Source organism: Balaenoptera musculus, chromosome 4, assembly GCF_009873245.2.
Source record: "Balaenoptera musculus isolate JJ_BM4_2016_0621 chromosome 4, mBalMus1.pri.v3, whole genome shotgun sequence".
Taxonomy (NCBI): domain Eukaryota; kingdom Metazoa; phylum Chordata; class Mammalia; order Artiodactyla; family Balaenopteridae; genus Balaenoptera; species Balaenoptera musculus.
In genome coordinates this window covers 52208011-52235126 of record NC_045788.1, presented here as the reverse complement: position 1 = coordinate 52235126, position 27116 = coordinate 52208011, and the positions used below count along the sequence as shown (strand labels likewise).

The 27116-nt window shown below is 38.9% G+C and overlaps 1 protein-coding gene across 1 annotated transcript in view; it reads right to left on the bottom strand.

The window, feature by feature from the left end:
• Positions 1-15729, bottom strand: part of NAALADL2 (N-acetylated alpha-linked acidic dipeptidase like 2) — a 1542421-nt gene extending 1526692 nt beyond the window's left edge. The window contains exons 1-2 of the mRNA XM_036850518.1: positions 15633-15729; positions 706-747 (exon numbers count right to left, since the gene is read on the bottom strand). The gene's annotated coding sequence lies outside the window, so the exon portion shown is untranslated. The remainder of the gene's footprint in view (positions 1-705; positions 748-15632) is intronic.
• Between the last annotated feature and the right edge of the window lie 11387 nt (positions 15730-27116).

Genomic DNA, 27116 nt, shown 5'->3' with positions numbered 1-27116 from the left:
ATTTTAATAAAACAATGGGAAGGTCATTACTTGTAACAAAGTTGGTGTTTTTATTTTTAAACACTGATATGTGGATTTGGATAGTGGAAAAGACCTGGATTGTAAGCCAGAACACCAACTTCTAGCCCCAGCTTGGTCTCATTTGAGTCAGACCTATGTGAGTCTGAGCAGGTCATTTAATACTTCTTTATAAATGAAAAGGGGTAAACTAGACGACCTCTTAAAGTAACTACACCTCTAAGAATAGGAATAACGTTCTCTAGAGAATACAATTAATTAAACGTAAAACAGTGTCAATTTCTGTATCCCAACACTTGTGCTTATTTATTAGTTTTACTTTAATTAGTTATATATTTCCAAAAAGGATGTGATGTGGCTTCTAATGAAGGACACATAAGACTGTTATAGCAAAAAGGTGACATTCTAAAAATATTACACTTCTTTTTTCAAGTTTACCAACCTCATTTTTCACACTCAACATGTTCAATATCAGTAGAAGAAGACATAGAGTGAGCTGAAAATGGAGTAGGCAAAATAAACTTTTGAAAAAGCAAATCCTAAATATATGTTATAAGCTACTGCTATCTAATAATGTTAGCATCAAACCATCATCTCTCGTCTATGTAATAAAATATAAATCAGTTTCAGATAAAAACACAGTTTTGTAAATTAAAAAAATAATAATAAGACAAAACAATATCTTACCATTTAGTGACTTTTCTCATTCCTCCAAGTACAATAAAAGCTCTGTGAAAGGCAAATCAGGGTATTCGTTTTTTCTCTCAGCAAAGAATAGCTCTCAGTGTTTACTGAATTTAACTGAAATGACCTGAATTCTAGGCCCAAATTGTCTACAGTTATCTGTTATCACTATAAAACTAAAAAATCCTGATTTCCTAGATCCGTCCCCAAACCATGTTTCAGGCCATATATCCCTATATTTATTTTGCGAAAAAACACAGCCAAGCTGATTTAATCTTTCTATTTCTCTACTTTTCCCCATGCCATCCCTACCGTGCAGTGTAACTTGTTGCCTTTAAGTGTCTCCAGAAGTGAACGTGGGCCCAGCAGATGGCACTCCTGAGACCTACATGTGACCCATTTATAATTAAGTTCAGCTCCAATTCTGTTATTGACCTTCCCTCATTCCTGTTTAGCTCCTCCTGCTTAATACAACTCTTGAACATCTTTTATACTCTCAGGTTTCCTGCTTCTTTACTCACAAAGTTCTCCTTATCTACTTATATCAAGTGTCTTTGGGGACTACCTCAAAACAGACCTCCCTTGTATGACCCTAGGAGTCATCGGCCTCCTCATTCCTGCCCCACTTACCCACCCACCCATTCATATCCTCCCAAGCACACCTACCCACCCCCTCCACCCTTCCCCCCACACAAACAAACACAATGCGTGTGATATCTCAAAAAGGGGCCAAACCTGGCCCTATTGGTTATTCTCAAACAGTTTCAGGTAAGGAAATCCTCACTTCCTATCTATTAGTCTATCTTCTCCTTTCAGTGCACCAGCTTTGCTTAAGCAGCAAAAGGCAGTGAAGTTGTAAGATGAAGCTGTATCTTCAACCCCCAATCACACCTGATGTGAGCCTAGGCAACCTTTGTGTGCCTGGCAAAGTTAAGTATAGGGATACTTATGAGTTTATAATCTATTTGGGGAAGTACATCTTCACAAGGGATGTGGGGGAGGAATTCGGGAACAGCTTTGGTTTGGGCTGTTATGTTACAGCACATTATAGGGTACTTAGCTTTTGTCATGAAGACAAATTTATTTAAAAAGTTTAATAAGGGGACTTCCATGGTGGCGCAGTGGTTAAGAATCCGCCTGCCAATGCAGGGGACACGGGTTCAAGCCCTGGTCCGGGAAGATCCCACATGCCGCGGAGCAACTAAGCCCGTGCGCCACAACTACTGAGCCTGTGCTCCAGAATCCGCGAGCTGCAACTACTGAGCCCACATGCTGCAACTACTGAAGCCCGCACGCCTAGAGCCCGTGCTCAACAAGAGAAGCCACCGCAATGAGAAGCCTGCACACTGCAACGAAGATTGGCCCCCGCTCGCCTCAACTAGAGAAAGCCTGCTCACAGCAACGAAGACCCAACACAGCCAAAAAAAATAAATTAAAAAAAAAAAGTTTAATAAGCACACTCTGGGCAATATATGATAGATAAGGAGACAAAGAATAAAAGATGTTGTGTCTGCCCATGTGGCAAATAAAACATGGCAGGGGTGGGGGATGAAGATACATTGAAAATGGTGCTAATAAAGGCAGCCATATGTACAAGGAATATAGGACCACAGTAGAGGGAGTGTGACTGGCTCTGGGGGAAAGGGGTGGGGACATTTACAAAAAGAGATATGGCTGGATATACGAGCATCTGTCATTTAGGGAAGGGAGAAAGGCATTCCAGGCAGAGTGTCCACATGTGTGTAAAGATGGGAGCATAGAAGGAGGATTACTTATATCACAAAGTACGTTTAGGATAAAGGACAGGACATGAGGATGGAGCCTTTAATGGAGGCCAGATTATAACTGGCTTTGTTCAGTGGGCTAAGAAGTTTAGCTTCATCCCAAAGGCAGTGAGGGGCCACCAAAGACGTTTCAGCAGAGGAATGATAGTATTAGATGATCAGATGTCAAACAACTGTTGGTGGATGGTGACTTGGAAAATCTTCCCGGTCTTTCAACCACAAAGAAAGCCCCTCACTAACTTTCCTTTGGGAAAGAAAAGCCCCTTACAGCTTGACAAAGAACACAGAACAAAATGATTTCATCCTAACCCATATCTGATCTTTTCCAGGTCCCCTTCCCCATGTCTGGGGAGAATGAGAAAATGGGGAAAAGAAAAGGGAAATAGCATCTACTAAGTATTAGGTGCCAGGAAATGTACTAAGTGCTTCACATACATTACAGTATTATCAATTTAACTCCAAAACAACCTTCTGAGGTAGGTAAAATCATTTCCATTTTAGAGAGGAGAAAGCAGAGGCCAACAAGTTGTCAAAAATCACAGAGTAATAGAATACCAAGGTAAAAAACTGGGATTTAAACCCAGACTTGACTAACTTCAAATATACTCATGTATGTAGGATAATGTAGTTTCCTCACATGCCATCTTAATTTATTCTTACAATAATCCTTACATAGTAGAGTGTTATTAGTATCACTTTATAAATAAAGAAATTAAAATTCTGAAAGGTGGTCATACATATAAGTGGGCCAAGGAGAGGAGGTGCAAGAGAAAGACAAGGCAGATGTCCTAAAGACATTTTTAACTGCTTAAAAGTGAGCTACTGAAACAGATACCAAACTTGACAAGACTCTTCCTTAATCCCTCCACTATCCTTAACACTGCATTAGTGAACAATGTTTTATTGGTTATAATGTTATTTTTGTCTATATTAAAGTGAAGGAGTAACTATGTAGAAACAAAAATGTACATGTTATGAAAATAGGTAAACATTTTTTTTCACTACCCCCCCAAAAACATGTAAACCAAAGACATGAGAAATAGAGCAATTCTAATCAGAGATAGAAACTAGTAATAATGGCAAGTCCGTTTTTATCAAACATTAAAAGTTTTGTAACTACTTTGTCCTAAACACACTGTGATGGGTTTTTTGTTTTTGTTTTTGTCATAAAAATGCTTAGAAGAGTTCAAATTGGATACGTACTAAGATGTTTAGATTATAATACAAACACACCAAGCTTCTATTATGTAGTTTTCTGCTTGCTTTAAAATTGAATTCTTCATAACAATGATATGAAAAATCACACAATTAGATTTTTACATTTGATACTGAACAAGTAAGAGAACAGTTGCTTCTTTTATAGATATACACCAGGCAGCAATGAAGTCAAGAGCAACTTTCTCCACTCAAGGGAAGAACTGGTGATGATGAGTCACTTGAATCTCACTAATGTCACTGTCTCTAATATTGGCAATAAATTAAACGCTCAGTACCAGCAGAATCCATACCAACATTCCCAAATTGAGGTTAATACAGAAGTTAGAGACACATGGCAGCATACCATGCTAATCTTGGTAAAAGTAAAAACCAAGCCACCCTCTCTTTCTGTACATACACAATGTCAGTTTTTTTATTAACTTTAAAAGTGTTTGGGCTTCCCTGGTGGCGCAGTGGTTGAGAATCTGCCTGCCAATGCAGAGGACACGGGTTCGAGCCCTGGTCTGGGAAGATCCCACATGCCGCGGAGCGACTAGGCCCGTGAGCCACAATTACTGAGCCTGCGCGTCTGGAGCCTGTGCTCCACAACAAGAGAGGCCGTGATAGTGAGAGGTCCGTGCACCGCGATGAAGAGTGGCCCCCACTTGCCACAACTAGAGAAAGCCCTCGCACAGAAACGAAGACCCAACACAACCAAAAAAATAAAAAAATATAAAAATAAATTAAAAAAAAAAGTGTTTGACATTTAATAACCATTAAAATAGATTTTTTTCATTCTAAGTGAAATTAAGGATTTGGGGGGGAATTACATCATTTTCAACTGCTGGAATAGAATAAAATATATTTGACAAAATGAGCATGCTCACTCTCTGCCTTGCCCTTCCTGTGCACCCAACTCAAATTTAGTAAAGCAAATGAAAACAATATCTATAGTTATACATATATAATGAGGTTTTCACCTTGGAAAATTGATATGGAACATAATGAAGATGACAATAATCTGGACCTAATGTTTAACTATCACTACAGTAATAATATTATGAAGATTATTCAGATAGCAAAGCAAAAACTGAGAAGAGAAACAGGAATTCTTTGCTTTATTCAGATAACCTAAAAAGACTGGGAAAGGACTCATGGACAAGCAGCTATTACTAATTACAGTACAAATTTTCAATAGTATCTCCAAAACTCCAAAAATACTTTATTGCTTGTATAGCTGAAAACCATACAGAAGATAGCTAATTTTTATATTCAAAATCACAAAGTTTCAAATAAATGAAGTTAAAAATATCTTGTAAATTGTTAAAACTAAGATCTATGCAAACTGTAATTTAACAATACATTTACACTGTTCATATGACAATGAGAATAAAATCCCAGATCACAATTGCTGAAAATACTTCTGAGAAAAACTATCAGGAAGGATTTCTCAGGCCCTAGTAATAGAATAATTATCCTCATATAATCTGATTAAACAAAATAAGAAAGTGAGTGATCCTGACATAGCTGTAGACATGAACACCTGTAAAATCAAATATGGCACAATGTCATTTAATAGCACTTTTGATAATACTGAAATATTCTTTTTCTCCAACTCTGGGTTCCCCAGGAAGAGACAAGTCTGCTTGACTACTTAGGACCTTAAACAAAATCCCTCTTTCTATTTGCTCCCCCATTTTCTCTTTTTTGTCCGGGCAATTCCAGCACACATATAAGGATTAGTCACAGAGATGGAAGGGACCACATGGTTCCTACCTTCAGGTATACGAATGTCTAACCTTCCAAAACAAAGGGTTTTTTTTGTTTGTTTGTTTGTTTTAATTTATTTATTTTTGGTTGCATTGGGTCTTTGTTGCTGCGCGCAGGCTTTCTCTAGTTGCAAAGAACGCAGGCTTCTCATTGCGGTGGCTTCACTTGTTGCAGAGCCCAGGCTTTAGGTGCACAGGCTTCAGTAGTTGTGGCATGCGGGCTCAGCTGATGTGGCTCTTGGGCTCTAGAGCGCAGGCTCAGTAGTTGTGGTGCATGGGCTTAGTTGCTCCGCGGCATGTGGGATCTTCCCAGACCAGGGATCGAACCCATGTCCCCTGCATTGGCAGGCGGATTCTTAACCATTGTGCCACCAGGGAAGTCCCAAAACAAAGGTTTTTGATGACAACTTGAGATTAAGCCTTCAAAAACTTCTTTCACAGATGACTTGATCTGTTATAACTATTTTTTATTTATTTATTTTATTTATTTTACTTTTGGCTGCATTGGGTCTTCATTGCTGTGCGGGCTTTCCCTAGTTGCGGCGAGCGGGGGCTACTCTTCATTGCGGTGCGCGGGTTTCTCATGCGGTGGCTTCTCTTGCTGCGGAGCACGGGCTCTAGGTGCACAGGCTTCAGAAGTTGTGGCTCTTGGGCTCTAGAGCACAGGCTCAGTAGTTGTGGCGCATGGGCTTAGTTGCTCAGCGGCATGTGGGATCTTCCCGGACCAGGGCTCGAACCCGTGTCCCCTGCATTGGCAGGCAGATTCTTAACCACTGTGCCACTAGGGAAGCCCCGTTATAACTATTTTGACTATTTAAGCTCTCCTGCAGTGTAATGATAATATTTCACCTTTCTCTTACATGGCCCAAAATACGAAACAATGTAGCATCTGTGTAAAAAATCTCAAAAATTAGAAATAAGAAAGTGAATAATTCCTTTACTAGATTAAATTCGTATGATTTTTTTAGTATCTCTTTTGCAGGGTACTGTAAGAGGGATCTCTGTGGTGATGAAATAGTTCTATATCTTGATTGTGGTGTTAACTGCATGAATCTACACAGGAGAGAAAATGACAGAACTATATACACAAACTGTACCAATGTCCACTTCTGGGTTTTGATATCATACGATAGTTGTGTAAGATATAACCAATGGGTGAAACTGGGTAAAGAGAACACAGGACCTCTCTGGTACTATTTTTGCAAATTCCTATATATCTACAGTTTTGTAAAAAAAAAAAAAAGCGGGGGCAGCTTCTCACAGAAATCATAATATCTCAATGCCAAGAGTATAGGAAAAACATAGAAAGAGTAAAGAGGAAAATCATTCCCACAAATTTAAAAGATCAGTGTGGGTAAACATCAGAAAAGCAAGTAAACCAAAGCAGGTGGATGATGGTTATAACCTGAAGATTTGATGGGACTGAATATAAGCTTCTGAATATAAGCTTAACGGGACTAAACATGATGGGAATATGACAACCAAACTACTATCTGTATGTCAACCCATATCCTTTCCTGGGGTCTGAAAATATATTCTATAAAGACCTACTATATGCAAGACATTATTTTGAAGTCTTAAATTTTATTTTAAAAACTATGTATTTTGCATTGGATGTCATATTCACAATCTTTTTATGATCTTAAACATTTAATTTACCATATAAGTGACTTAACTACTTCCTTCAAAAAAACTGTTTAGTGTATTTGACATTCCAAGAAGATAGTCATGTTCACCTGTGGCTTGGAGCCTTCCAACATAGCTCAGAGTACCCCAGTTGGAGAATCATCATCTTATTTTACAGCTCCAAAGTGGTGATTTACAAATCATTTAGGCTGGCCTACTCTGAGGTAGACACTAGACCCTTGGTGATTAGGCTATCTTGGGGAAAATTTTAGAAGCGGGATAACTGCTAGCCCTCTATGATTTCAGCTGTGATTTTACTGGAAAAAAGGTTTATCCTACGAACCACGTACCTCCTGTAAATAGAGGGAAATATAACTCAAATACTATCTCATCTCAACAAGAAGCAATAAAGCAGGCATTTTCACAAACATACACACACAAGAGTAGGCTTCCTGCATAATTAGCAGCTATTGTGCTTGAAAATACCTGGTTTTTAAAGTTTTCTGGGAATTTAGCAAAATTAAATTTAAGGAAAGGGTCCAAGACTACGAGGCTTCTTAAGTCATTCCCAAACAGATTCACATCTCTTGAGAAGGTCAGATAAAAGATGCTTTTATCACCTAAATGTAATTAAAAATTTCAAACTGACTTCTACAACCAGCATTTCAGAAAAGCGTTACAGTGCACCAGAAGGTGTTTACTTTGGTTTGAGCACTCTCTGAGAGTTCTGAAGCCTAGCGGGGAATATGTTTCAGGTTTGGTTCAGAAAAGCTGAATGGTCCCCTCTGGAAGCTGACTAGGCTGTGAGTGCTTCTTAGAACCAGGAGATGCCCCAAGAGGTTGTCAAATCATTGAGTGGTGTGTTAAATTGAAAATAAATAAATTTTTAAATCATTACTATATACAGAGAGAGTGTAATTTGTTTAAAAGTGTTTCTGCTTTGTGTTTTACTTTTTTCCTCCAGTAAGTGTAAAAAGATAAGGAGACCCAAAGTATATTTAGGAATACATTATTTGAGGTTATTTTTTCACCAATGATAATTGGACTCAATGCACAGGAATAAGAGAGCACAGCCTATGTAGAGTTATAAATTTACCAACAGAGGCTGGACCAATATAATAAAGCCCTAAAACTGAAGATGTTCATGAATAATTTTCTATGCGAAGGTTGTAAAAAAGCAAAAAGCTATCTGTAATATAGAAAACATTCATATGTCGTATTGTATACAATGGAAAAGTCAAACGGTATAGAATTTTCATTATCTGTTTTTAAAGGATTCATAACTATTCTAAAGTTTTTCATGACTGAACATCTAAAATATAAAATATCTGTAATATACTCCTAACCAAACTTTGGTAATTAATACTGAGAGCAAATTCCCATTATGAGTAAAACCCAACATTTTAAAAATTGAAACCACATTTATAAGCAAGTAGTTGGGGAAAAATTATGCTGAGCTCAAAATACAAGTTTTCTATGAAAGATAAATCACCTTTCTTATCTGAATTGCTCAGATCAAAATATCAAAACAATTAAATTACAATTTTGTCTGACATCAATATCCCATGCAACAGCGCAAAACAGACAACCCTGATTATGCCTGATTTCGGGCATACTGTTTGCTTTTAACTGGCAAACAAATTGAGCAATGAATCAAATTTTGCTAGAGAAAACATGAGGCACACTGCCAGATCACAGAGGTCAAGGAATTCATCAAGACTCGCTTTCTATACAACTGCATGTTTTTGGCTAAGGAAGAAAAGAAATCACCCATTCTCTCATACAAATACAAAAATATACTAACATAAGGACAGATATTTAACTGCTTCTACATCAAATGTGACTAGAAATCACACATAAAATGAATCACACTGATTTTATAGTTATATGTGCATGAATTTTTATGTATACATATCTGTATATGTGTTCGTATGTGTAGACAGGAAAAAAGGGGAGATTAAATTTTTGTGTTTACAAGCCTAGTTCTTCCACGTTGTTATCTCATCTATTTCTTTGAATGCGCCATGTAAAAAGTTACAGCATCATATTTTTGAGCTGTAGGAAGCCCTAAAATGATCTTGAGCTACCTGCTCATTTTTCAGTTAAAAAAACCAAAGGCCAGAGAAGACAAGGACACAAAAGCGAGCTGGGGACAGAACTGGGACTAGAACTCTGAGCCCCTGACTCCTAATCTTTCTCACCAAACAATCATGTCATACCCTAAAGACATGGACTCCTGAAAACTCGTAAATATTGTCAAAAGAAACAATAATAGGCTCCTATTGGTATATCATTTTATATTTATTTGCTTTTTAAGTACAGCGTTCTACTTTCAAAAATCCACTACGGCTTCATGAGAAAATTATGATGTACTAGAATTTTCTACCCAGGCATATTTGGATTTCACACACTATTCACCTCTAATGTACATTCAGGATTAGTCAGCATCCTAAAGCCTTTACATCTATAATCACAATATAGAACTTTACTTAAGTGCAAATCATTGATTTATGAATTTTCATTCTCTAATTGACTGAATTTTTTTCATATATATTTTTTCCATGTATCTAAAGGAAATGCAACATTATAATTAAGGATATAGATGCTGTAACAGGATTGCCTGTCTCCACTACTTAGTACTATGTAACCTTGGGCAAGTTAACGTACACACACCTTATGCCTTAGTTTCATTTGTAGAAATAATAGAACCCACCTAATAGGGTTTTGGTGATGATTAAATGAGTTAGTATGTACAAACCAAAACAACAGTGCTGGCTCTTAGTAAATGCTCAAAAATTACTAATTTTTAGTCAGCTAATAGAGTAACATATTAGAGCTAAAGGAATATCAGAGACCATATAGAACAGGACTTGGCAAGCATTTTGTAAAGGGCGAGAGAGTAAATATTTTAGGCTTCTCAGCCACACCATCTCTGCCTCAACTACGAAATCATAATCTATGATTATGATAATCTAGATTATCATAATCTATAATCTATGACAAATGCAGACACAGACAATAAACTGATGGATGTAGTTGTGTTCCAATAAAACTTCACTGTTCATGAAAACAGGTAGCAGGCTGGATTTGGCCTGAGGGCCAACGTTTGCAGCCTCCTGATGTAGAATAACAGCCACACTCTACTGAGAATGTAAAGAACAGAGAGGTCAGTTGAGTAACAGAAAGTCAGCCAGCGAAGCACTGGCAGGTACAGAACTAGAAGCAAGAATTCTACCATTGGCTCAGTTCAATGTTCTTTCTACATCTCTACATAGGAGAAGCTCCATGAAATCTCCCTATCCCGACCTACAAATAGAAACAATCGCTCCCTTCCCTACTCTCACACAACATACAAGTTTGGCAGAAAACTGATAGATTTTGAAGAGTGATAAGTACACTGGAGTTCATTATGCTATTCTCTCTACTCTTGAGTGTCTGATAATTTCCACAATAAATTTAAAAAAAAACTCAAAGCATTCAGTTCTCCTCATATGGCATTTATCAATTCTCTCAGAATATTTGTGTACATTTTCTTCTCTACTAGAGACGGTAATTTGAAGGCAAGGATCATGTCATTTGCATCTTGGTATCACCATTTCTTGCCAAGACCTCACACAAAACCCTATTTTATAATTATGATTTAATAAACAAAAGGTCCCTAAATAACTGAAGGAAAGTCATGTCAAACAAGGTACTATTTCCAACTGCAAAATTCTCTCCACATTGGCTTAGTATCCGTGAGCAGTGTTGTCAAAATGCTCTTTCCTTACACCCAATTTGTTGCCAATCCAGTCTTCATTACATCATTTTCAAAATCCAACTGAAATCTATTCCTAGCTAACATCTCTTTCCAGGTCTAATACCACCCCTCCATAAGTAGATTCACCACCAGCAATAACACAGTTCTCTATTAGATCACACTTGGTACTTAAAAAGTAAGCTATCTCTTTGATATGATAATAATATTTTTAGAACATTACTGTAGTTAGCCAGCAGCAATGGAGGTAAGATTCAATGTTTTTACTGTCCTCACCATAGTGTTTCTCAGATTTCATGATATAATCTTGCTTACCTTACTTCCTCCTTCACCTCTAGCTAACTTCTATTTTATAATCTCAACTTTCTAAGTCTTCTCTCAAGCAGAACTCAAGGTAGAAACTCCCTTTTCTTTCCTCAACAAAACACAAAGTTCTTTGCTTCGAGAAATTCTCAGAATCTCAAAGTATTTTCTCATCAAATACATCCGTGACCAAATGGGAAAAAAGATAACATTTCCTACAAATTTCTTATGCACTGTCTGCCACTCATCACAATGAGGAGAGAAGGAATCCAAAGAGAACATGCACATCCCCCACCTGCACCTGTGTCCACACAGTTTTCCTTCTCTCTTATTAGTATAGATAAATAGCCCATAAACCTAGAAACAGATAACCTCTCCTGTTCTATCCTTAGCATACTGCTCCCCTCTCTCTCTCCTGCGTCATCAATTTTCCATCTCTACTGCCTCTTTCTCAGAAGCATAACAACATACCATTGTTTTGCACATCTTTAAAACTCTTTATGGGCTTCCCTGGTGGCACAGTGGTTGAGAATCTGCCTGCCAATGCAGGGGACACGGGTTCGAGCCCTGGTCTGGGAAGATTCCACATGCCACGGAGCAACTGGGCCGTGAGCCACACCTACTTGAGCCTGCGCGTCGGAGCCTGTGCTCCGCAACAACAGAGGCCGCGATAGTGAGAGGCCCGCGCACCCGATGAAGAGTGGCCCCTGCTTGCCACAACTAGAGAAAGCCCTCGCACAGAAACGAAGACCCAGCACAGCCAAAAAATAAATAAATAAATAAAAGTGAAATTCTTAAAAAAAAAAAAAAACTCTTTATATCACATAGCCCTCCAACTAATGATCCATTTCTCTCCCTTTCAATAAAAATCTTCAAGGGATGATACCTTACCCTCTAACTCCTCTTCTTCTCTACTGCTTTGCCAAACATTCCAAACAAGGCTTCACCACCCACCACTCCATGGAAAACTGATATCATCAAGTTCATCAATGACTTTCCTTTGCTAAATCAACTCTCAATCCTCATCTTGATAATCTCCCTACTTTTTCAAACATTTCCTTCATTTGGCTTCTGTGATTCCACACTCTGCCTGCTCTTCCCCAGTACCTAGCATACAGCTCTTTTTCAGAATCTTTTGCCTGGTAGCTCCTCATCTCTTAATGTTGAAGGTCCCCACGGCTCAGTTGTTGGTCCTCTTCAGTTTTCTAACCCCCATCATACTTTCGATGATCTACCCTATCTCTTTGCTTTTAAAAACCAGTTGTAGGTTGAAGAATCCTAAATGCATATCAGTAGCCTGGCCTTCAGACCATCTCGTCCTTGACATCCACACTTGGATATTTAAAATGCCTCTAACCCTTAATATGTCCAAATCCAAATTATTCATCTTCACCACCATGTCTTTCTCCTGCTATCTTCCCCCATCTCAGTAAATGTAAATTCTAATCTTTTCAATTGCTTAGGTGATTGAGTTCTCCCTAATTTCTTTGCTGTCACACTCCATATCTAATCTGTCAGCAAATCCTGTGGAATGTACTATCAAAGTACATGCAGCATATGAACTTTTCACCACCTCCACGGTTACCATCCTGGTCTAAGCCACCATCCACTGTCACATGGATTATCAAAATTGCCCAACTGGCACCCCTACTCTCCCCTGGCCTTCCTTCAATCTGTTCTCAACACAGCAGCAAGAGTAATGGAAGTTAAACAGTTCTGTTCGGACTGTTCTGATCAAAACACTCCAAAGGCTTCCATATCACTTCAAGTAAACGCCAGAGTCATTACAACAGCTTACTAGACCATGCAGTACCATCTAACCTCTATTTCATAAGACCACATAACCTACTTTCCTCCTCCTCTACACCACTCCACCACACTGGCTTCTTGGAACACACCAAAATGCAGGGCCTCTGCATTTTTTTCTTCTCTGTGACTGGAAACTCATGCCCCAAATATCACCTGGCTCACTGCCTCATCTGCTTCAAGTCTACTGAAATGTCACCTACTCTGGGGGCCTTCCCTTATAATCATATTTTAAAACTGCTAAACACATGCACACACACTTTTCTTGCTTTATGTTTCTCCATAGCACTTAGTACAGGTATACCTCATTTTACCGTGCTTCCTTTATTACTTCACAGATAATGCAATTTTTTTTTTTTTTTTTACGAATTGAAGGTTTGTGGCAACCCTGCATTGTCAGATGATGGTTAGCATTTTTTTTTTAGCAATAAAGCATTTTTTAATTAACTTTTTTTTTTTTAAGATATAATGCTATTGCACCCTTAACAGACTGCAGTATAGCATAACATAACTTTTATATGCACTGGGAAACCAAAAAATTCCTGTGACTTCCTTCACTGCAATACTCCCTTCATTGTGATGGTCTGGAACCAAGCCCGCAGTATCTCCAAGGTATTCCTGTACAGTAGCACCTTATATTTTTCTATGTATTATATATAATGTTTATCTCCACTAGAATGTAAATTCCAAAAAGGCAGTACTTTATTCCAGTGCCAAAAACAATGCTTGGCACACAGTAAACACGATAAATATTTGTTGACTAAATTAATAAATGAGTATTGAGCTCTCTATGTGAATCTGATAATGCTTTTTGTAAGCAATAATTGTACCATTTCACCCTTGTTGGTCCTATAATAGTCTATAGTACTCTTTGTAGGGTACCAGGAATCATTAGATCATTCTTGTGAAGAGGAATTTCTTTTACATTCTCTGTAAATCCTGAGATCAGAGATTACTGCCAGTTGCAAAAATGAAAAACCTGAGTAGTTTGAGGTGAAAGTATTTTTGAAAGATCTCTTCTTTCTATTAAGAATTCTTGGGACTTCCCTGGTGGCGCAGTGGTGTAGAATCTGCCTGCCAATGCAGGGGACACGGGTTCGAGCCCTGGTCCGCGAAGACCCCACATGCCGCGGAGCAACTAAGCCCGTGTGCCACAATTACTGAGCCTGCACTCTAGAGCCGTGAGCCACAACTACTGAGCCCGTGCGCCACAACTACTGAAGCCCGCGCGCCTAAAGCCCGTGCTCCGCAACAAGGGGAGCCACCGCAATGAGAGGCCCGCGCACCGCGACGAAGACCCCCGCTCGCCGCAACTAGAGAAAGCCCGCGCGCAGCAACAAAGATCCAACACAGCCGAAAATAAATAAATAAATAATTTATTTTTTTAAAAAAAAGAATTCTTAAAGGGGAAAATAAAGAAATGAGGAAAATTCTACTCAAATATCAAAGCCCAGTTTCAAACCTAACCTTTCCATTAATCCTTTCCTCCCCCATTCACCCAGAGCACTTGGTACCACTATCCCCGTGCTCACCATGGTCCCTTCTAGATATGTACTCTCTGGACGACAGGAACTGGATCTCTTTTCTCTCTTAGTCCTTCACCAGCTCTCCATGATTGACATTCAAAGAAATGTTACTGGATTGAACTGAATGGAATGAATACTACAGGAACCTATGATATAACTGCTTGTTTGTCAAGATGTAGTCCATCAACAGAAGCAACACCATGCTCTAAGTTCCTAAGGTTGGTTTCAAACAAACCCTTGTCCTCTGTTCAGCATGGCCAACTGAGGCAACAGGACACACAGTCCAATAACTTATTAATCACACATAGAGGTCCAGGATCCAATACTCTGCTCCTCGAGATGCCCAAGCCATGGTAAGCAAAGACTTGCTGAGGACGACAGAACTGGAAAGGATACTGTCTGTGTACTTGTTATTCTAACAGTGTGGGGCAAAAGAAGACAAGACACCAAAGGATGAGATACCCAATAAAGAGGAAAAATAAAAATAAAAAAATAATATTAAGTGTGGGTAAAGAAAGGGGGAGGGAGGACTAAAGGATGAAAAGGATGGGAGAGTGAGACCGTGGGGGAGATGTGGTAGTAAGAGCCAGACACTAGGGCAGAAAGCAGCGCAGGCGCTAATCACAGGCTGCTCCTTCAACATTCTCTCCTAAACTTCCTCGAGCAAGCGACGGTGCGCGTCCTCAAGAGAGGCGTTCCACACGCGAGGGCGCCCCTCGGGCGAGCCATCCCTAAAGCAGGGTCAGCAGCGCCGCTGTCTACCCCGGCGGACGTGCGTGTGTGAACGTGTCAGAAACGGGCGCTCTGGAGCTGCGGGTCTCTGCACTTAGACGACCGGCTTCGGGAGATGGGCGGGGGCCTCGAGGCGGGGCCGGGGACTGCTCCGGCCGGCGCGTGCCCGGGAGCGGCCGGAGCCGGTGCCCCCGCGCGCCGCCCCTGCAGGTCGCTCCCGCCCCGCCGCCGCCCGAGCGCCCCTCCGCCCGGGGACCTGGACACCCGATCGGCGCGCCGGGACCCATGCAGGGGTGCGGCCCGCGCCTCAGCCCCGCCGGTCCGGTCGTGGGGACGGGAGGGAGAGCCGGACGGCTGGGCCGAGGCCGCGCCGCCTCCGAGCGCCGAGCTGGTTGGGGCAAAACTTTGGAAACAGAAGGACTCGGATTACCTGAGCGGCGCGGGCGCGGGCGCGGGCTCGTCTGCGGTACGGCTTGCCGGGCGCGGGCCGGGTTTTCAGCAGCCGTAAAGCGGGAGCAGCGCGCGAGCTCTCGCCGCCGAGCTGCGCCCCCTGGCACCTCCGCCGCGAGCGTCAGCCGCTTGGCAAGGAGCGGGCTGGGCTGAGTCATAATAAAAGACACGTTTGCCGAGCGTAGCGGGAAGGGGGCTGCAGGAGCCTTGTTAAATGGCGACAGGCTCAAGAATAGGGAAGGTTTTTTTTTTTTTTTTAAATGGGCAAAACTGGAAAACTTGCCCCATGGTAGGAGAGAGATGAGCTTCTTTTATAATTTGAATATATTTTACAAGTACTTTTCTAGATCTAATAAAGACTTCTTAAAGATTACTTTTTAAGTGCATTGCCTCCGGACAGGTAGCTAGCTGGGTATAGTGCTGAGCCTCGTCCCTTCCAGCTTCAGGACCTTACTCTGCAAGTTACTTGAGTCCGTACCTTTGTTTTCTTTTCATCCCTTGAACGGGGGTAATAAAGGCATGTCCCTCGGGAGGGAGAATATTGAGAGGGTACTTGGCATTGTGCTTGCTGTTTGCACTTACTAAAGCTTAATTATGATTGAAAAATAAAAGGGGGGATAAGTGAAGAGAGGTCTAGATGACAGCTTTAAACGGAAGAAGACAGAAAAAAAAGCAAAGATTTTTTTTTCACGCGGGATAATAAATGAGTCAAATGTCTCAATGGAAGAAAGAAACTGGAACCTCCAAGAAACAAATGAGGCAGAGATATGTAGCTGAGATGGGAGAGGGGGAACAAGGGGGGGGGGCGGGGGTAGGGGAGGAAAAAAAAGCCAATAAAACTAGGCTCAGTGGCCAGAAATCTGAAGCTTCATGGGGGGAAGGGAGGAGATCATGACGAACTCCCTCTACTGAGGAGATTTTTAAAAAATTTTTAACAGATAAAAACTGTTTAAAAATGAGCCCCAAAGAGGAGCCTTGCTCCAATGAATGAGATTTGGCAGTTCTGCAAAATGAGGACATTCTTCCCGTGCTGCTCCTAGGGGGTTGAGTCATCAAACCATAGCAAAAATTAGTGGGCTGGATTCTGAAAGGCATGCCAGATGGATGCATTCTGCTTAGTTTTCATAACTGTATTATGTTCCCTCTGTATTGTAATTTTGGAAGAAAAGGAATCGGAATAAATAAAGATTGAGGAGTGAACTTGAAAATAAAAGCCAAACTAGTTACTTAATGTATGAGTATCCACCCACAATGAGCATGCAGTTAAAGATTCCGGAACAAGTAACCATTTCTCCACTTTCATTCCTCCCTCCCCTTTTGTTCTGCTTTTCCCTGTATTTCTACTTTTGTTATATTATTTTTGTACAAGGAACTGCCTAGGGGAAAGGTGGTTTTAATTAATACTAAGGAATGGAAGGAATTTTAGCTAGGCCTCTGGAAGTAGGGTCAAACTTTTTGAAAGGAAGATTTTTTCAGTTGAAGTTTTAATGAGAGTAAGGGTAAATTGACAGATGTGAAATCTGAAGTTGTTTTAGACAAACAAGAAAACAGTAATAGAAACTGTTGTGCAAGATCAAAAAGAATCAGAGAAACGGTGTCTAGTCCGTAATTAACTTGTAAGCACCAAAGGCTAGAGGAACACTTTTCTCTATCAGATAAAAGAAAAATGGGTGCCTTGCTCTACCACCCAGCCTTTCAAATAGAAATGAAGAAAGAAAAAGAGAGAGGAGAAGAAAAAGAAAAACCAACAACATAGAAAAAACAAAGAAAAACCTCTATCAGATTCTTGTAGAAGAATTTCTACAGATTTGCTTTTTCCTAGGAGATCTCCTACAGGGTAAAATACTCGTAGGTGCCTCTTTCGGTGTAGAAGCACAGCAAAATATTTGAGGAGATTAAATTTTGTAGAATTGGGGGAAAACCCTAAGTAAGATAAGAATCCCACTCTCTTTGTTTCTGTTTGCTAAACCTTGGGGTTGAGGCAAACAGATTATCATTAAACCTGCATTTAAGTGAAACAAAGAGATAAAATCTTAAATGGTGTGAAGCCCTTAAACTAAAAGGAGCAAGAAAACAAAACCAAAGCCCAAAAATAGAGAAAGAGATTAGGAAGATTTTCTAAGGGAACCTTTGAACTTTCTGCAATAATATGAATGCCTATGACTTGCTTTAGACAAATAGGCAATATAAACTAAAGCTGAGAACCAAGAAGATCTGGTCAGTTCAGGTAAAAAAGCCTTCCTTGCCTGAAATGTTTTGGTCTGAGGTAATTCCATTCATTTTAGGTAGAGACAAAAATTCCCCACATGATTTTGTGTGCCCATAAACACCTCAATCACCTGAATCCATTTGAATGCACTTTTTAGTTGGACTTCTGGCATTCTGTAAACTAAACCTTGACTCAAGGCCTTTTGAGCATTTTGTGAATTTATCCAAAAATAGATTTAGACTAGTAAGCATTTGCTTTTAAAACTTTTAAATCCATCGTTAATTAGTGTTAATAATGTAAAGCATAGAGTGATCTGCTTTTCAAGGCATTTTATAGACAGAACAGTTATAATTAAATTATATCAATTTGATAACATTACAAGTCCCTTTTACACAACTGACTTTAACCTTAGTGTGCTAATATGATTTTTATTTAAGATTTCATATAAGATTATATTGGAAAGGATTGATTGTTTTGACTGCAAAAGACCGTATTGTTCTTTCTAACTTAAAACTTCAGTGTAGTAAGGATTTCATGTCACATTCCGAACACTGTTACAACATCATCTGTTGCTAAATTACCATGTAACAGAAGCACTAAACAGGTAGGCAGCTTTAACAAATTCATAGTTTTCTAAACTAATTTCATATACTAAAGACTGTATCAGAGCCGAAGTGAGATTCTCCAGCCAAATTTGAACTTTAGCTGAGAACACTGTGTTCCAAGATTGCTAGTTAATCCAGCTCAGTAGGGGAGGACAATCTTAAAGATACAGATCCTTGTTCTGCCCTGTCAACAATGCATATGTACTTATGGAATCCATTGTACATATTTTAGAATAGGTCTACATGAAGCTATTCAAACCTAAAAATCAGCACTCTGGTCACTTTAGACAATTGAGGTAGGTTGAAGAATGGTCACTTTATGGGTTTGGTTTTTGGACACTGTCACAACTAGAAATTCTCAGGTAATTAAAATTTTCATTGGAAAAACAAGCAACTTTAGGAAATAGGCATTCTCATACATTTCTGACTAGAGTATAAAATATTTTATGCCCCTACAGAGAGCTCTTTAGTAACAATCAAAATTACAAACACCAGAATTATATTCCCCTGGAACCACCAAATTGCTTTTGGGAGTTGATGCTATAGAACTAATGCATGTACAGTATTATTCATTGTAATAACAAAAGTTTGGAAATAACCTAAAAGTCCACCTATAGGAGACTGGTAAAATTAATTATAATACATTCATTCAATAGAATGTACTATATGCAGTTGTTGGGGGAAAAATAAAGAAACAGAATGAGGAACTTTTCTGTAAACAGGTTTGGGAAATACAACAAGATATATAAAGTGAAAGAAAAACAAGGTACAGAACAGTGTGTAAAATATAGTACCTTTGTATAAAGAGGAGATATGGTTATATTTACTTGCACATGCATAAAGAAATTCTGGAAGGAAACATAAGAAACTAGCAATAGTTACTCAGATAAAGGGGAGATCAAATGTGCAGACTGGACTGAGGATGGGGTGAAAAGAGACTTTCACTGCATACCTTTTTGTTTTCTTTTGGGGGGCTGTGTAAATATCTGTTTGAAAAATTAGGTTAAAAAAAAGAAAACAAATACTAAATTGTATCCATAATGTATAAAAAGATAAAGTTGGAAAAATTATTTTGAAATTGAATAATCTCCCTGTCATAATCCCAAAGCACTGAAATTTACTATTAAGAATTCCTAACTAAACTATGAATTCTATTTACATCTGTTTTGACTATAAAGGTCTGTACTATTTGAAAATATCAGATAAACCTTCACACACAAATAAAATTCGTATTCATTTCTCTCTAATGATTTTAAAGTTCCCAGTAATAGAGAAATTAATGCATAAAGTACAGTGTATTTTATGGTACTAGACTGTCCATTTTCTTTTGCTGAAAATACTGGATAGTAAGTAGCAAGTACTAATATTTTAATTCTGTAATGACTAAAAGAAAATAATTCTTACATTAAAGTACCTTTGGTCTGCAGACTCTCTGTAATTGTTAACTATATAAAGTCCCTGCTATTTCCAATGCTTTTCGAGAAATTAATGGCCTCAATGTGAGGAACTCAATGAAAAATAAGTAAATAAATTCAAATCACTCTGCTTACAGAGTGTTTTGAGTTTTTGCAGAAATTTATTTGTGTAAAGAAGGTTACTTAGCTGAGAAAGTGGCATCCAGGAGGTGTTGACAATGTGTGTGTGACTTCTTGCATGTTAAGCCATGTGGCAGAAGCTGTTCGTTTCACTAATGTTGGTGTGCTCCATACATTTCTCAGCCTCCCATGCAGTTATATTAGTCATGTGACTGAGTTCTGACCAATGCAGTGTGGATGACAGTATGCCATGCTGTCTTTAGTTGTTGAGCCGGATGGTTGGAGAAACTTTAGCAGAGGATTCTAAGGACTGTACCTCTCCGTATCAAGTCAGCAAAAATAACCACACTCTTTAAAGAGAGGCAATTTACTATCAAGGCAATGATCACACAGAGTGTAATCTGTGAAGCTGAAGAAGTAGAAAGGGAACACTCAGGTAATTCAGAGGTAATTGCAGGAGACAGCTACCACCTCCTGGTATTCACGCTCTGTACAATAACCTCCCTTTGAATATGGGCTGGATCTAGTGAACTGGGCTGGATCTAGTGATACTTCTATTGAACAGAATAAAGCAGAGAAGTAATGAGATGTCACTTCCAAGATTAAGGTATAAAAAAAGACTATAGCTTCTCTCTAAGCATGCTTTCTTTCACTCTCTCCTGGGTTACTCATCTGGGGAAAGCCAGCTGACAAGCCATGAGGCAGTCCTGTGGGGAGAAAGTCTCCTGTGTCAAGGAAGTGAGGCCTGCCAAAAACCATATGAGAGAGATTGGAAGCTGATTTTTCTTCCCAGTCAAGCCTGCAGATGTGACTGCAGTGCCTGCCAACAGTTTGAACGCAACCTCATGAGAAACTTTGATCCAGGGACACCAAGTTAATGTGTCCCCATTCCTGACCTGTAGAAGCTGGGAAATAATAAATGCTTTAAGGCACTAGTTTTTGGTAATTTGTTATGCAGCAGTAATAAATGCACTAGGAAAACAAAAGGGAAAAGATGGATTACCAAAACCTGGGAACTCAGAGAGTGACCATGTGTGATTGGGTTCTCAGTCCTCTGAGGAGGAACTATATTTTATGGTTACCTCATAAAGGTGGAATGGACTCCCTCCCAATTATGGGTAAGATGTAGAAGCTGATAACACTCCACACACCACGAGAATTTGAGAAAAAGTTGATGACACATACAAGGGAGCCCTGGGGAAAGAAGAGTAGGCTCAAGTAGGTTCATGCTGACTTGGGGGGAGGCAGAGGGAGTGGTTGGGCCTCTAGAATGACTCATAGGTGCTCTAGGGGTGTGGATCTGGGGAAAAAGTTCCTGTGCATGGGCTGGAGATTCGCAAGGTGTTAAATTGCCCACCAGAGCAAAAGGAGGAGGCACCCTGGGCTTTCTTATCAGCCTGTTCACAGATGGGGCCAAATAGGAAAGGGAAGGTGAGGCTTAAAGTCAGAAATCAAAGATCAAAAAGTGAAGTCAGAGCTCTTTGTTACAGGGTGTCTCCCAGCTATTGCTTGTACCTTAGGAGCTCAGAACAGGGTCCCCAGAAGAATGGTACTCTGACCTCTTAACAAGGGGCATGTTTGGCTGCAGCTGATACCTCTGAGAGAGCAACACAGGACCAGTTTGGGGAGCAGCAAGAGACAACTGAGACCTTCTCTGCTGCTGCTCAAACCATGCTGACAGGGAAAAAGAAAGTCCCTTCTCTCCTCTTTTACTGTCCAACATCCCTTTCATGCTGCCTGTGAGTAGAAATTCATCAGTGTCTCAGAAATGTAAACTATTCTAGCCCCAGCATCACGGAAGACACTGTGGAAGGGTGGATTTGGAGCAGAGTCCATAGGCAAACACCCGGCACATTCCTCACCTTTGTCATCTCAGCATCTGTGCACATCTCTCCTCACATTTTTTTCACTTCTAGAGCAATAACTTCATGCTTCTGCATTTATTCAAACAGCAATACTCTCACCCTCTCCCCCAAAAAGGAGGCACAGACAAGAGCAGCAACATCACCCTTTTGATTTATGAGTTAGGTTAGTTCCTCTATTGGTTCAATCATAACCCCACCTTGGATACTCTATAACTGAGCATGAAAGTAAAAGCCCTAACAATCATCACCAAACTTTATTTAAAATAATAAGGACATAAGGAGGAAAGAGGGCAAATACTATATACAAAATGCTGGAGTCCTTGTTTTTGTAACCAGTCAGGAGAAAGTTGATAATTGTAACTTCCATTATCCATTGTACCTCAGCAGGTATCTCTGCTGGTTATGGTTATTAAGCTGGTAGAGTGACTCAGATCTTTATTCCCGAAGAATTTAATGCCTCAGTCATTCTGTCTCTTTTGTGTTTCTATAGCTTTCCATTAATTTTTACTCTTAAATATGTACATGGTAAGTGGTAACCCAGAGAAGCTGCTGGGTTCCAGATATAGTCCTCTCTGGACATTGTATAGCAGCAGCCTAATTTCTCCTTGATAATCAGGATCAACCGCTTCAGCTAATTAAGTATCCCCCTCATTGACAGTTAATTCAGTGATATGCAAACCTCAAAATGGCCAGCGAGCAGTCTCAAATTCCAGTTCAGTGGAACAGTGGTCATGTCCCCTGGTGGTAACATTCCTTAATTCCTTGGAAATTGAGATCACTAAATCAGAAGCATCCAAAGTTTCAGGGATGGGAAGCAAACTTTTGTAAGCAGATAACTAGGTGTAGTCATGAGAGAAGCCACTCATATTTCTCCCTCTAGATTCCTGGAGCCATACATTGCAACTTTGGGAGAAACAGCATCATATGTGCTCAAAACATATACTGTATGCTGCATCCCAGTCAGTGACATATGTGGAAGGACCAGCGAATATCATTCTGCCTCACTTATTTTGCTGTGAAACGATGCTGTGTGGGATTTCAAGATGGTGAATGTAGGTGTTCTGTAAGTCCATGAATGGTGCTGCTGGCCAAGCATTGCTGGCAGGTAAAGCAAATCCATACCCAGAATAAATGTGCCTTCTTGTGATGTCCAATCTCTGTACCCTCCGTGGAGGAGCCATGAGATGAAAGGAGCCTGGGACCTTGACCTTCTGCTTAGAGGAGGGCTACCAGAGAGCCACTGAATCTAGAACCTCTGCTTTGGACCTTGTGTGTGAGAAATAAACTTTTATTGCATTAAGACACTGACATTTTGGTGTTGTTTGTAATAGCTTTTGGCCTATTTTGACTAATTCAAGCAACAAATTTCCCTTCAATGAGAAATAAAAGAATTCTAAAGATCCATGAAGGAACTAAGGACTTAGTTATTATACACAAAAATTTTATTTTTTCTTTAACATAATATTAAGAAACATTTTTCTGTGTTTGATCTATGAATTAAGTTTTCTATCTTCATTCAGAAATGATTTTCTATGTCTGAAATAATGAGGATTTCTAAAAAAATGTTATTACTACTACTGTTTATTATTACTATTATTATTATTATTACTATTACTATTGATTCTTTTTTTTTTCAAAATATCAATATCCAAGTAGTTCAAAGGATTTCTTTCTCTCTATCTGTCTAAAGGATATATTTCATTAAAGAATCCGTGAAGGACTGTTCATGAAATCAAAATTTTAATTACTCAAAAAAATTAAACTCAAGTTTTCTCTATTCCTCTTTTCCTCTAATGCACAGTATAATTTGCTTCTTTCCTTTTTATACTTTTGGTGTTCCAGAGTGATTTATTAACTAAAAGAATAACTGTATAATTGCCAGTTTTCTTTTTCATCACATTATAAAGCCTTTAAAATATGCTCACATCTTGAAAATCCATTTTTTACAAAAATTATTGATACATGGCTAGACTGTATGGTGGAAAAGAGACTTGAGAATTTCTCTTTTCCTGCTCTGTCAATATACCAAATGATCCAGAAAAAAATATTAAATGCTATGTACAGCCCAAGCTCTGTTTATTGGACGGATGGCCTAGCATGAATACCTGTGAGACTTTTCCATACTAGAACGTGTCTTAAATAGCTATAAGCAAAACACTCTTAATATAATTTAGAGTCTTCTTTGAAATAGAATAAAATGATCACCTAATGATTAAGAAAAAAGAAGTCTACTAGAATACAGAATGGTTTTAATAACTTAATAAATCTTGCAAAAGGTAAAGACAAGATAACCCATCCCAAATATTACATAACACTTGCCCTCCAACTTTCTTAATATAGTATATATATTTGAGGTTTCATCACTTTCATGATTTTTCCATTAAGTATACAATATAACTATTGATGCAACTTTCATATCTTCCATACTAGCATTCCAGTTTATGCAATGGACATAACTTCTTTTTCCCTTGCCATATGTCCTGGCCTTTGGGAAAATGGTTTTCTCCACCCCAGATGAATTTGATAGAACTATTTAGAAAAGAGCCCTGACTCGACCAGAGGCAAATTCTTGATCCATGAACACCAATTATAATTCAAAGAGTTGAGAATCTCTAGAGCAAAGCAGACTTGAGACAGATATATCAGCCCTAACCTCTGTGCACACCCTTAAGCCTTCCAAGCACATGAGCCATGTATACCCTATTTACCTTAAAAAGGTTTCAGTTGGATTTCTGTCATTTGCAACCAAGAGTCCAGAAATCAAAGCTTTCACTTACCACCCTTTTACTGGTTATTTCATCATGACTTCTAACTTATATTTTATTTATTCATTTATTTATTTGAATTTTATTTAATTTATTTTTTTATAAAACAGGTTCTTATTAGTCATCCATTTTATGCACATCAGTGTATACATGTCAATCCCAATCTCCCAATTCATCCCACCATCCCCACCACCACGGCTTTCCCCCTTGGTGTCCATATGTTTGTTCTCTACATCTGTGTCTCAATTTCTGCTCTGCAAACCGGTTCATCTGTACCATTTTTCTAGGTTCCACATAGATGCGTTAATATACGATATTTGTTTTTCTCTTTCTGACTTAATTCACTCTGTATGACAGTCTCTAGATCCATCCATGCCTCAACAAATCACCCAATTTTGTTCCTTTTTATGGCTGAGTAATATTCCATTGTATATATGTACCACTTCTTCTTTATCCATTCATCTGTCTATGGGCATTTAGGTTGATTCCATAAGCTGGCTATTGTAAATAGTGCTGCAATAAATATTGGGGTGCATGTGTCTTTTTGAATTATGGTTTTCTCTGGGTATATGCCCAGTAGTGGGATTGCTGGGTCATATGGTTATTCTATTTTTAGTTTTTTAAGGAACCTCCATACTCTTCTCCATAGTGGCTGTATCAATTTACATTCCCACCAATAGTTCAAGAGGGTTGCCTTCTCTCCACACCCTCTCCAGCATTTGTTGTTTGTAGAATTTCTGATGATGCCCATTCTAACTGGTGTGAGGTGATACCTCATTGTACTTTCTGATTTACATTTCTCTAATAATTAGTGATGTTGAGCAGCTTTTCATGTGCTTCTTGGCCATCTGTATGTCTTCTTTGGAGAAATGCCTATTTAGGGCTTCTGCCCATTTTTGGATTGGGTTGTTTGTTTTATTAATATTGAGCTGCATTAGCTGTTTATATATTTTGGAGATTAATCCTTTGTCCGTTGATTCGTTTGCAAATATTTTCTCCCATTCTGAGGGTTGTCTTTTTGTCTTGTTTATGGTTTCCTTTGCTGTGCAAAACCTTTGAAGTTTCAGTAGGTCTCATTTGTTTATTTTTGTTTTAATTCCCATTACTCTAGGAGGTGGATCAAAAAAGATCTTGCTGTGATTTATGTCAAAGAGTGTTCTTCCTATGTTTTCCTCTAAGAGTGTTATATTGTCCGGTCTTACATTTAGGTCTCTAATCCATTTTGAGTTTATTTTTGTGTATGTTATTAGGGAGTGTTCTAAATTCATTCTTTTACATGTAGCTGTCCAGTTTTCCCAGCACCACTTATTGAAGAGACTGTCTTTTCTCCATTGTATATTCTTGCCTCCTTTGTCATAGATTAGTTGACCATAGGTGTGTGGGTTTATCTCTGGGCTTTCTATCTTGTTTCATTGATCAATATTTCTGTTTTTGTGCCAGTACCATATTGTCTTGATTACTGTAGTTTTGTAGTATAGTCTGAAGTCAGGGAGTCTGATTCCTCCAGCTCTGCTTTTTTCCCTCAAGACTGCTTTGGCTATTTGGAGTCTTTTGTGTCTCCATACAAATTTTAAGATTCTTTGTTCTAGTTCTGTAAAAAATGCCATTGGTAATTTGATAGGGATTGCATTGAATCTGTAGATTGCTTTCAGTAATATAGTCATTTTCACAATATTGAGTCTTCCAATCCAAGAACATGGTATGTCTCTCCATCTGTTGGTATCATCTTTAATTTCTTTCATCAGTGTCTTATAGTTTTCTGCATACAGGTCTTTTGTCTGCCTACACAGGTTTATTCCTAGGTATTTTATTCTTTTTGTTGCAATGGTAAATGGGATTGTTTCCTTAATTTCACTTTGAGATTTTTCATCATTAGTATATAGGAATGCAAGAGATTTCTGTTTGTTAATTTTGAATCCTGCAACTTTACCAAATTCAGTGATTAGCTCTAGCAGTTTTCTGGTGGAGTCTTTAGGATTCTCTTTGTATAGTACCATATCATCTGCAAACAGTGACAGTTTTACTTCTTCTTTTCCAATTTGTATTCCTTTTATTTCTTTTTCTTCTCTGATTGCCGTGGCTAAGACTTCCAAAACTATGTTGAATAATATTGGTGAGAGTGGACATCCTTATCTTGTTCCTGATCTTAGAGGAAATGCTTTCAGTTTTTCACCATTGAGAATGATGTTTGCTGTGGGTTTGTCATATATGGCCTTTATTATGTTGAGGTAGGTTCCCTCTGTGCCCACTTTCTGGAGAGTTTTTATCATAAATGGGTGTTGAATTTTGTCAAAAGCTTTTTCTGCATCTATTGAGATGATCATATGGTTTTTCTTCTTCAGTTTGTTAATATGGTGTATCACATTGATTGATTTGTGTATATTGAAGAATCCTTGCATCCCTGGGGTAAATCCCACCTGATCATGGTGTATGATCCTTTTAATGTGTTGTTGGATTCTGTTTGCTAGTATTTTGTTGAGGATTT